Here is an 8,893-nt window from a genome sequence, read left to right as displayed (position 1 = left end):
AGAAGTACTGAAGCATTTAACTAATTAAAATTGATTGTTATTCATTCAAGTTCGTTTAATAAAAATAGATGAGTCCAGGAGAAGCTTGAGTTCCATAATAATTTAAGTCGTTATTTTATACTTTTTAGGGAAATTGAATTCTTTTAACATTCTAACTTCCTTTTTGGGTGCCTTCCTCTTACTTCGGCAATTACTCTTACTAGATGAATTCTTGATATCACCTTATTCCGTCGATGCATCAAAAAGACTTATTGTCTTAGTAACAAATACGTAGTCATATAAGCAATAACAATTTGCTTTCTTTTGATTTTTGGCATATCTGTAATTTTATAGACTATGCTCCATATTTGAATTCAAACCTCTGTTACCATTACAAATAGAAGTTTCACATTCTGCTGCTCTTGGATAAAATTCAAAATCATTATCAGTACCCCACTAAGGACTGGACCCAAGAAGTTAGGCTTAATGTGCAGCCAAATGAAAAAAATTTAAAATAAGCTATTTACTTGGCTCTAACACCACGATAAAGAGGTCAGAAATATTATTTGCCCGGGGTGGAAAATGTCTTCCTTTCTACATGACAGTTTACTCAACGCAATGAAAACTCAGCAAGGTATCGTAGGGACTATTTAAAGGCGTTTAGTTCAAGAATTTATCACCAATACTTGATTCTAGTGAATGATTTCTATTTCGGATGTAAAGAACTCCTGCAGCCTCACGTATGTTTGTCATCTTCTTGATGTTAAAGAAGAATATGAACATAGATACAACTTTTTTGGTACAATTTCTATTTATATTATATTCTTTCGTTTTAAAAAATTTGGCTAATTTACTTTTAGAAGTAGTGAAACATTTAACAAATTAAAATTTATTGTTATTCATATCAAATTCATTGTTAAGTTTGTTTAATAAAATATAAAGTATTATTAGTAGACCATAAAGAACACATTTCTTTAAGTAATTTTACTAACGGGAAAACAGGATTGAAACAAATGGCAAGTAGACTTTTGAAAACGAAAATCCAATGAACGTTTTTCTTTCGAACAGTCTTTTTTGTTGAAATTCGGCGAAAGAAAAATCGCACGCGAAGTGTTTCACAGACGGCGCTTCAGTATGGCAAATGATGTTGCCACATTCATTTTGTTTCTTACATAGAGAAGTTCAGTCTTCTTCCAATAATTTGAAAATATAATTAATCTGAAATTTACATTCTTCGACAAATATATGCACCTTTTTTATTAGCCTTTAGTGGCATCACTAGTGATGAAATAATTTTGTGTTTAGCTAGTGTTAGCCGAAGATTTTAATAGATAAAAATAAAAATATGCAATAATTTCATTTGTTAGCGTAACAACTGTGAGATTTTTCAAAGTTTAGCGCAGTTAATCTTTTTTTTTTCGGGGGGGGCGATTAATAAATCGGAGAAGGCTAGGAAAAAATCAAATATGCATTCCAAAAGGTAAGTTATTTATCTTATTAGTGTAGGTACACCTTGCAAAAAAAAAAAAAAAAAAAAAAAACTGTGACGGTTCTGTATCTTCCGTTTTACTAGATCGATTGCCGCAATTTAATTTGCGTTTTCCATGTCTCGAAAGCGCGACTTAGGATATATATTAGATTTATATATAGCATGGTTCTAACATAGTTATTTTGACATAAAACCGGACTTTTTCTGAAATAAGATACCAAATTTTTTCTATATTTCGATTGTATGACTCAAATTATGCCAAAGTGCCAAGTTTTGTAAATCCGTAAGAGTAGTTTTTAAAAATTTAGCTCTCAAAATTTTAGTTCCTCCATGTTAATTGAATTTTGTATATATCTATTAATACCTCTTTTTTCATCAAACTTATTTTATTCTTCCTTTCATATTTCGACATTTAAGTTCATTCGAAATAAAATTGGCCTATTTTTTATGATTTATTTTTAAAATTTGTATTTTTAATCAATTTTTATAAATTTTTCGATAAGAAATTTGCATTATAATAACCTATAAAATTTTTACAATCATCTGAAAATAAATGTATTTCTAAACATACCTGCAAAAAATTAGAGTTTTTTATTCAAAATTTCCTAAGATATATGGGAATTTACATATTGGCGTGTTTTCAAATGTGGCCACATGTTATTTGTTATAAGCGATAATAATGCCAAATGTGGTTTATACACTTTGTTAAAATTATTTGAAAGTGTGAACGATGACCTTTTTTCCGCTCATGGGAAAAAAGGTCAGAAAGGTTAAAAAAGGAAAGCAAAATAGGTTGCTATAATTTAAGAAATTCGCCAAGTAAATTATTCTCGGCGCAAACTGAAAAAATGCGCCAAGGTAAATCTTTAAATTTCTCACCAAGAACTACAGAATTTAATAGCTAGGCATAATTTGAGTCATAGAATCGAAATATGAAAAAAAAAAAAAATTGGTATGTTATTTCAGAAAAAGTTCAATTTTGTGTCAAAATACCTATGTTAGAATAATGCTATATGTAAATCTAATATCTATTGTAAGTCGTGCTTTCGAGACATGGACAACGAAAGTTAAATTTCGACAATCAGTCCAGTAAAACGGGATCTATGTGCAAGGTGTGTATAAACATCAACCCTGATATATTGTCATATTGCTTAGTATTAAACTTCTATATACTTTACTTTTTGTAACATCCAATTATCTTCATTGGGAATAGATAAGTGACCACTTTGGCGGAACAGTTATTTAAGATTTACGTAGACAATACTCAATGAACTGTAGTAACGTACTTATGCATGAAAATAGGAAACTTGTTTATAATAATGCAATAGAAATCCTTATTTTGGAAACCGAAGGCTAAAAATAATATAAATGACAATAGAAGTCAAGTCATCTGCTTATAGGATGCGGCATTTCTTTTCAAATCATTGGTTTTATTCTCTCTCTCACAAAGTATCTGAATGCATATAGTAGTCAATAGTTCATTTTATCTTTATTGCAAAATTAGTCTGAGCCATAAATAATTTGATTTCCCACCTCGAATTAGCTTCCTTTAAAGTTTCACTTTAATATTTCGCATTAAACTGTTTAATTTTTAGTTTCAGTTAATTCTAATAAAATCTACGCATAGAAGACGACGACATTTAGTTCAAGAATATGTGATAACGACAATTAATAAGAACTGCTAGAGTGCTACAATTACATTAATTATGTTTTCTTTAATTAATGTTACTTTCGGCCCCTGTACCATTTTCCTGTTTTCGTGTATTATAATTAAATCATGGCATTCGTTGCATAGTGCATTTTGAACCAGTGAATAGATATAAAGTGTGCGGGATATTATTTAAATCGATTCTGTTGGATACATTTGTTCCAAAACTCTGCAAATCTTACAATTTTCCGGAGTAGCTGAAATTTTGAAGACTAACTTGAAATTGTTCATATTATTGCATTTCATGGATTCATGCTTAATTTCCTGAATGATTAGCTCAATGGAAAAGAAATTTGATTTTTATTGAAGAATTTAAATAATTATATTCAGTAGGATGATGCATAAATTAGAACTTAAATTCTAAAATTAGAATTTCCGGAGCCCTATAAAAGGCTATCAGGAAAAAAAGGAAAATTAAATACTAAATAAAATTACTCGTAATTAAAATATGAAATTCAATAAAAGTAAAAGAGATAAATAAATATTTAATAAATTATTAAATTAGGGATAAATATAAATAAAATAAAATACCGGATTTCGTGTTATTTGGAGCTCCGACTGGAATTACAATTTCCCCCAAAAACTAAGAAATAGCTCAGCCGACCTCCGACTGAATTTAAGCCCTGAATATATGGTATAGTATACTGTTTCAAAGGATAATAGATACAAAATACATTCTTTTTTCAGCATACCAATGAAAAAAGATTAAACGATTAAAGCGTCCTTATTGAGAGGGGAGGGTATGCTAGAAACAATATGAGAGTATGGAAGGACATTTGAATGAAGAAATGTAACTTCGAAAACATAGGTACCAGTCCTTAACACTTTCTGATCTCGATGTCCTGCCCACATAATTCTAGCTGTCAAGCAGGATGCAACAGGAGAAAAAATTTCTCCCGAATCCGTGAGAACAAGCATAAAACCCTGTACAAGTGACATCTCTCGTTTCCTCGTATTTGGTTGCATTGTTCAAAAAAATATGCAAGAGCTTCTTTAAGACCATTGGTAAATCACTAGTCTTGCACGCGCACAATCGGGGAGATAATTCCTAGTACGAAACAAAAAAATGTAATTGCTGTCATAAAGTTATTGTAATTCCTGGAGAATATGCCTTTGATATGTGGGTGGGGGCTTTTCTTTCCTTAAAAGTCTCAGTCTCAGTCAAAGTGTTTGTTCAGGAAAACACAGGCATGCATTTCAGGCTATAAAATCGATTTTTAAGGCATATTTATTATTAAAATAAAATCTGTGGGCTGAAATTGTGGATCAAAGGAAGTGACTGAACTCTTATTTAGGGCGCTATTGCTCTCCACTAGAATTACGATTTATCTAAAAACCGAGATATAGAAGAGCCTGGATCCGGTAGGTTCCAACGCAATTTAAGCTCTAATGTAAATAAAACATCAAACTTCGTTAAAGATATCACTGCGTAATTTTCCCTAAATGATTAAGAACTTTGTAGAGTATTAATTTATTTTCATTAATCAGTTATTTTATCTTAATGATCTTTACTGTCTTCCTCGCTTTTCGTTTTCCTGCCAGAATGCTATTCTCTAGTTCGCGTGTACTCAAATGAAATAGAACAGATAGTATTTAAAGGAAGGTTTTAGATTGTAGAATCAGAGCGTGTTCCGTCTTCTGAAGGCAACGCTGCTAGTTAATTCTCTTGAAAGCAGTTTATCTGCGACGTTGTGTTATTCTCGCTATTAGGTTTGCACTCCGATTTTTAGGTTTGAGCCAACTTGAGCGCATTCTATCTGTGTAGCCTTTGGACTAAGTTGCAATTTACATAGTTAAATTAAATTCATTACTTTTGAATTTATGATACAAATGCTGATTGATTTTGTAAGCACTAGCTGTGCCTTCTGTTAATTTATCTGAGTTAATAAAAGAGCCTTTTACACCCTTTATAAGTCTCTGTAGTAATTTCAAAGACACAGCGAGAAGTTTGTTAAGACTTCAGAGTTTTCACTCAGTTTATGTTACCAAAAAAGAGTGAGAATCTGCAACTTTTTTACAAAAAAGTTCGCAGTTGAACAATAAACTCGAATGTAGGTGACAATTAAAGAATCTTGAGAAAAAGATAAAATAGCAATAATTCGCTAAATTCTCTTTAAGATTTAAATATAATGCCTTTCGGTAAGAAATCAACCGTAAATAAACTATAATTTGCAGTGTAAATAATACTTCAGATTTACAAGGCAATTCATTCCTTAGCCAGTGATAGAAGTCGAGACAAAAGTATTGGGAAAAAAGCGGCAGTCTGAGATAATGAATTTTCTCCAAATGAATTATTAGTAAAAATTTTAATATAAGTAAAATGAAAATATGTTATAATTTTTGTAATGCAAATATTATTACTATTGACAAATGTTTGCGGTTAGATCGTAATTGTAAAAATGAATCACGTATTGCGATGACAGGATCCTCGAAGACTGAAAGAAATCCTGCACTGAAGTCTAAAGCGACACTTTTCTTTTATAAGCACCTCAATGTACCATAACAGAATTCTTTCCTAGCTGCTGTTTCTCATTTGCTTTAAACACTTTTTTATTCTTACCCGTATTGTGGATACACCATCTGTAGAGATGCTTGTTCTAAAGATAAGATTTAACCTGTCGTATAGTTATGAAACAACTGAAACTTTTCCTCTTTGTGTAGGACCTGATTTCTCTTCTTCAGTTTGTTCAATGACGCTAATGGTTTTAAAATTCCAGACGACCTCAGAAATCAAGTTTCCATTATTGCGCATTCAAAATTTCATAATATCAGATTTTAAGATAACATTTCATGCCTTTTATTCTGATGGTGTATCGGACGGAAACAATTATTATACAACCTGATTTTTACACTGTTCAATATTGCATTATCTAAAAAAACGGTGGCGGGAAAAGAAAGGAAACTAATTACTTATAAGAATGATTCTTTCTAGTTAACGGGAGTTCTTGGCATTTTTCTTGATACACTATCATGTGAAAAGTATGTTTTGGTAGGTGATTGTCAATCGAGGCAATGCTTAACCATCCATAGCTGTCAAATATATCGAAACATGAAGCAATCTAGTCATATAAGTTGAAAACATTATCTTCTTATGAGTGTGATACTGCCATATACTTAGCAACTATATGTAGACTATCAAACGTTATATGTTTTAGAAATAAGTTATCTAGAATTTTTCGAAAGTGTTGATTGAAAACTTTATTTCCTTAAATACTGATCCATTGCAAATATTCTCAATTAACAAGTTTTTCAGACCACGATAAAAAGCAGTTAAAAAAATCACTGACAGTGGAAGGGTTTTATAGACATAAAATCTAAACTTTTACATGGTTTAAGTAAGTCTTCAATGAATAAAATATTCATTATGCTTTATTAATTAAAATACTGAAAGTTCTGTACAATAAACAGCAAAGTTCGCGGTATATTAACAATAAATTATTTCTCCGGACCAGTTTCAATCTTGTTTCATCAGCACCGTTAGTCCCCTAAACGAGATAAAATTACAAATCTTCAAACTGAACAAGTTTTTATAGTTGTTTTATAACTTCGATTGAAAAAATATCGAATTTCTAGCAATGATCGGTATTGCAAAATAATATAAACTAGTAAACACCTTGGATATCCTTACAAATTTTGTCCATAAAGGTTCGGAACATTTTATATAACTTATTATATTCCAATGAATGTTTTAATAATTGGACTTTTTATTCTACACTTAGGCATCATTATATTAAAAGTGTTTTAAAAAATTCTGCCTCCTTTTTTTCAGAAATTTTATATAACTGAAAGTAAAATCTATGAGTAATTTTAAGGAAATAAAAACCTGCAACTCCCCCTTTTTAATAATCTTCACGTAACTTTGAATGATTAGATGATGCAATATGAGTTAGTTATGATAAATATATAGGTTGCTAATAAGCAATTATTCGAATATTTGTCAGTTTTTACTGCGTTCTGTTAGAAACTCTGGGATAGCAGTGCAAAGAAATCAAACAAATACTCTCTTTTTTCCACACAGAAATATTTGTTTGAACTCGCTTTTACATTTATCATTGTTTATTGGGCAATACATAATTTATACGGTAAAAAGTATCACGGGTAAAACTTTGAAAACCAGTTTATGAGGTTTTTCACAAAATTATAAAAAGAATATGCGCTACATTTAACCTGTCTAACTCTCCGAAACCGTATTAACTCAGCAGAATAAAAACTCAACAGCTTAAAAATTCTGGCAAGCACCGAGATTTACTCTACTACTAACTTATATGACCTTAAAAAGGCCTATATTATGTAAAAATTTGTGCTACTTATATAAATCACTACTTATTGTGACTTCCAGAAATTAAACAAAAAATATCCACATTTTTCTCTTTCTCCTTTGCAATAAAGACTATTCTCATTTTAAATATTCCAACTCAATATTCATTCTCATTCTTTAAGTACTTCAAATCCTAATTTCAAATTATTACATCAGTTTCCAGCTTCTGTAGGATGGAATGATTCTAAAACCTTTTTCAGTTTTATTCTTTGCGTACTAAGATATTTCAGATTTTCTGTCAACTATCCCAAAAAGTTAAAGCAAAAAAGAATCTTACGTGGTATAACATGCTACACATATGAGGCTTCTTAACAACTAGTTAACTTGAGAGAATTATAATCCAGTCATTTAAACATTAAAAGATTTACTTTTAACATTACTTTTTCGTTAAAACTAAGAGATGCTCATAAATTTTGAAAAATTGAAAGTAAACTGTTAATAACCAAAAGGTTGTGGAAATATCTAGATATGATATGTCTCATGGGGGAGATTTTTTGAATGATCATAACCTTATTTATTAAATGATCCTAGATAAATTCAATATAGTTTTAAAAGAGAAAAAAAGGTTATTTCACAATCGAAAAGTTCTTCTTTCAGAAAACATGCATACCAACCTAAACACTTATGAAGGCTGGTTTACAGAAAAGAATTTCCTACATTAGAAACTTATTAAAGATTTTTGTCTTTAGGTACATGTATAATGCAGGAAGAAAAAGCTGTTTAGAACTAATCAAGAAAGGTTTTGTGAACGCTTTTGAAGAAATCCTTGAGTTGACCGACATAAATCGAACTGTCAGAGATCAAGCTGAGCTTGGAAATGTTAAGAGAATGCCTCCAGATATTCGGGAAGATACAAAAACTATGAACTTTATAATGGAAAGTTTAGTGAAAGCAGAGGACGCCGTTAGAGCAGGTACCAAAACAAACAAACAAACAAAACAAAACAAACAAACAAAACAAAACAAACAAAAAAAAAATTGATTTTTAACTGAAAAATTAAATGCTGTGTTTGAAGAAGTTAAACTTACTGCTACTAAATTCACTTTTTAAATTTGTTATTCCAATACTTGATTGAATAACATTAAAATGGTCTTATGCAGTTTCATATTATCCTAGCTATGAATATGAAAATCCGTAAATAGTTACATGATATGAAGCAGCAGATTTATTTTAAGTAACTTAGATAAAGATATTGTAAGTTAAGATCAAAACCTTTTCGAAGAGTGAATAAAAAATGGGCAGACTGAAATGGAACTATTGCACCATATTAAACAACTCTGTATAAGGCTTAGTGAGAAATTTGATATCCATAGCTTAATTGTTTTCTCTTTTTAAATGGCCAAGATATGAATCTTGTTACTACAGACTCCACAGACGGATGAAACTCAAAAGTTAGTAA

The 8,893-nt window shown here is 30.3% G+C and overlaps 1 protein-coding gene across 1 annotated transcript in view; it reads left to right on the top strand.

Annotated features, from left to right (window-relative positions):
- Nucleotides 1-1,302: 1,302 nt before the first annotated feature.
- Nucleotides 1,303-8,893, top strand: part of LOC118201783 (uncharacterized) — a 35,407-nt gene continuing 27,816 nt past the window's right edge. Inside the window, exon 1 of the mRNA XM_085813188.1 lies at nt 1,303-1,459. The gene's annotated coding sequence lies outside the window, so the exon portion shown is untranslated. The remainder of the gene's footprint in view (nt 1,460-8,893) is intronic.

This window comes from Stegodyphus dumicola, chromosome 3, assembly GCF_044657685.1.
Source record: "Stegodyphus dumicola isolate Sdum_Otavi_A_Nest chromosome 3, ASM4465768v1".
NCBI classification, from domain to species: domain Eukaryota; kingdom Metazoa; phylum Arthropoda; class Arachnida; order Araneae; family Eresidae; genus Stegodyphus; species Stegodyphus dumicola.
This window is presented reverse-complemented; position numbering and strand designations above follow the sequence as displayed.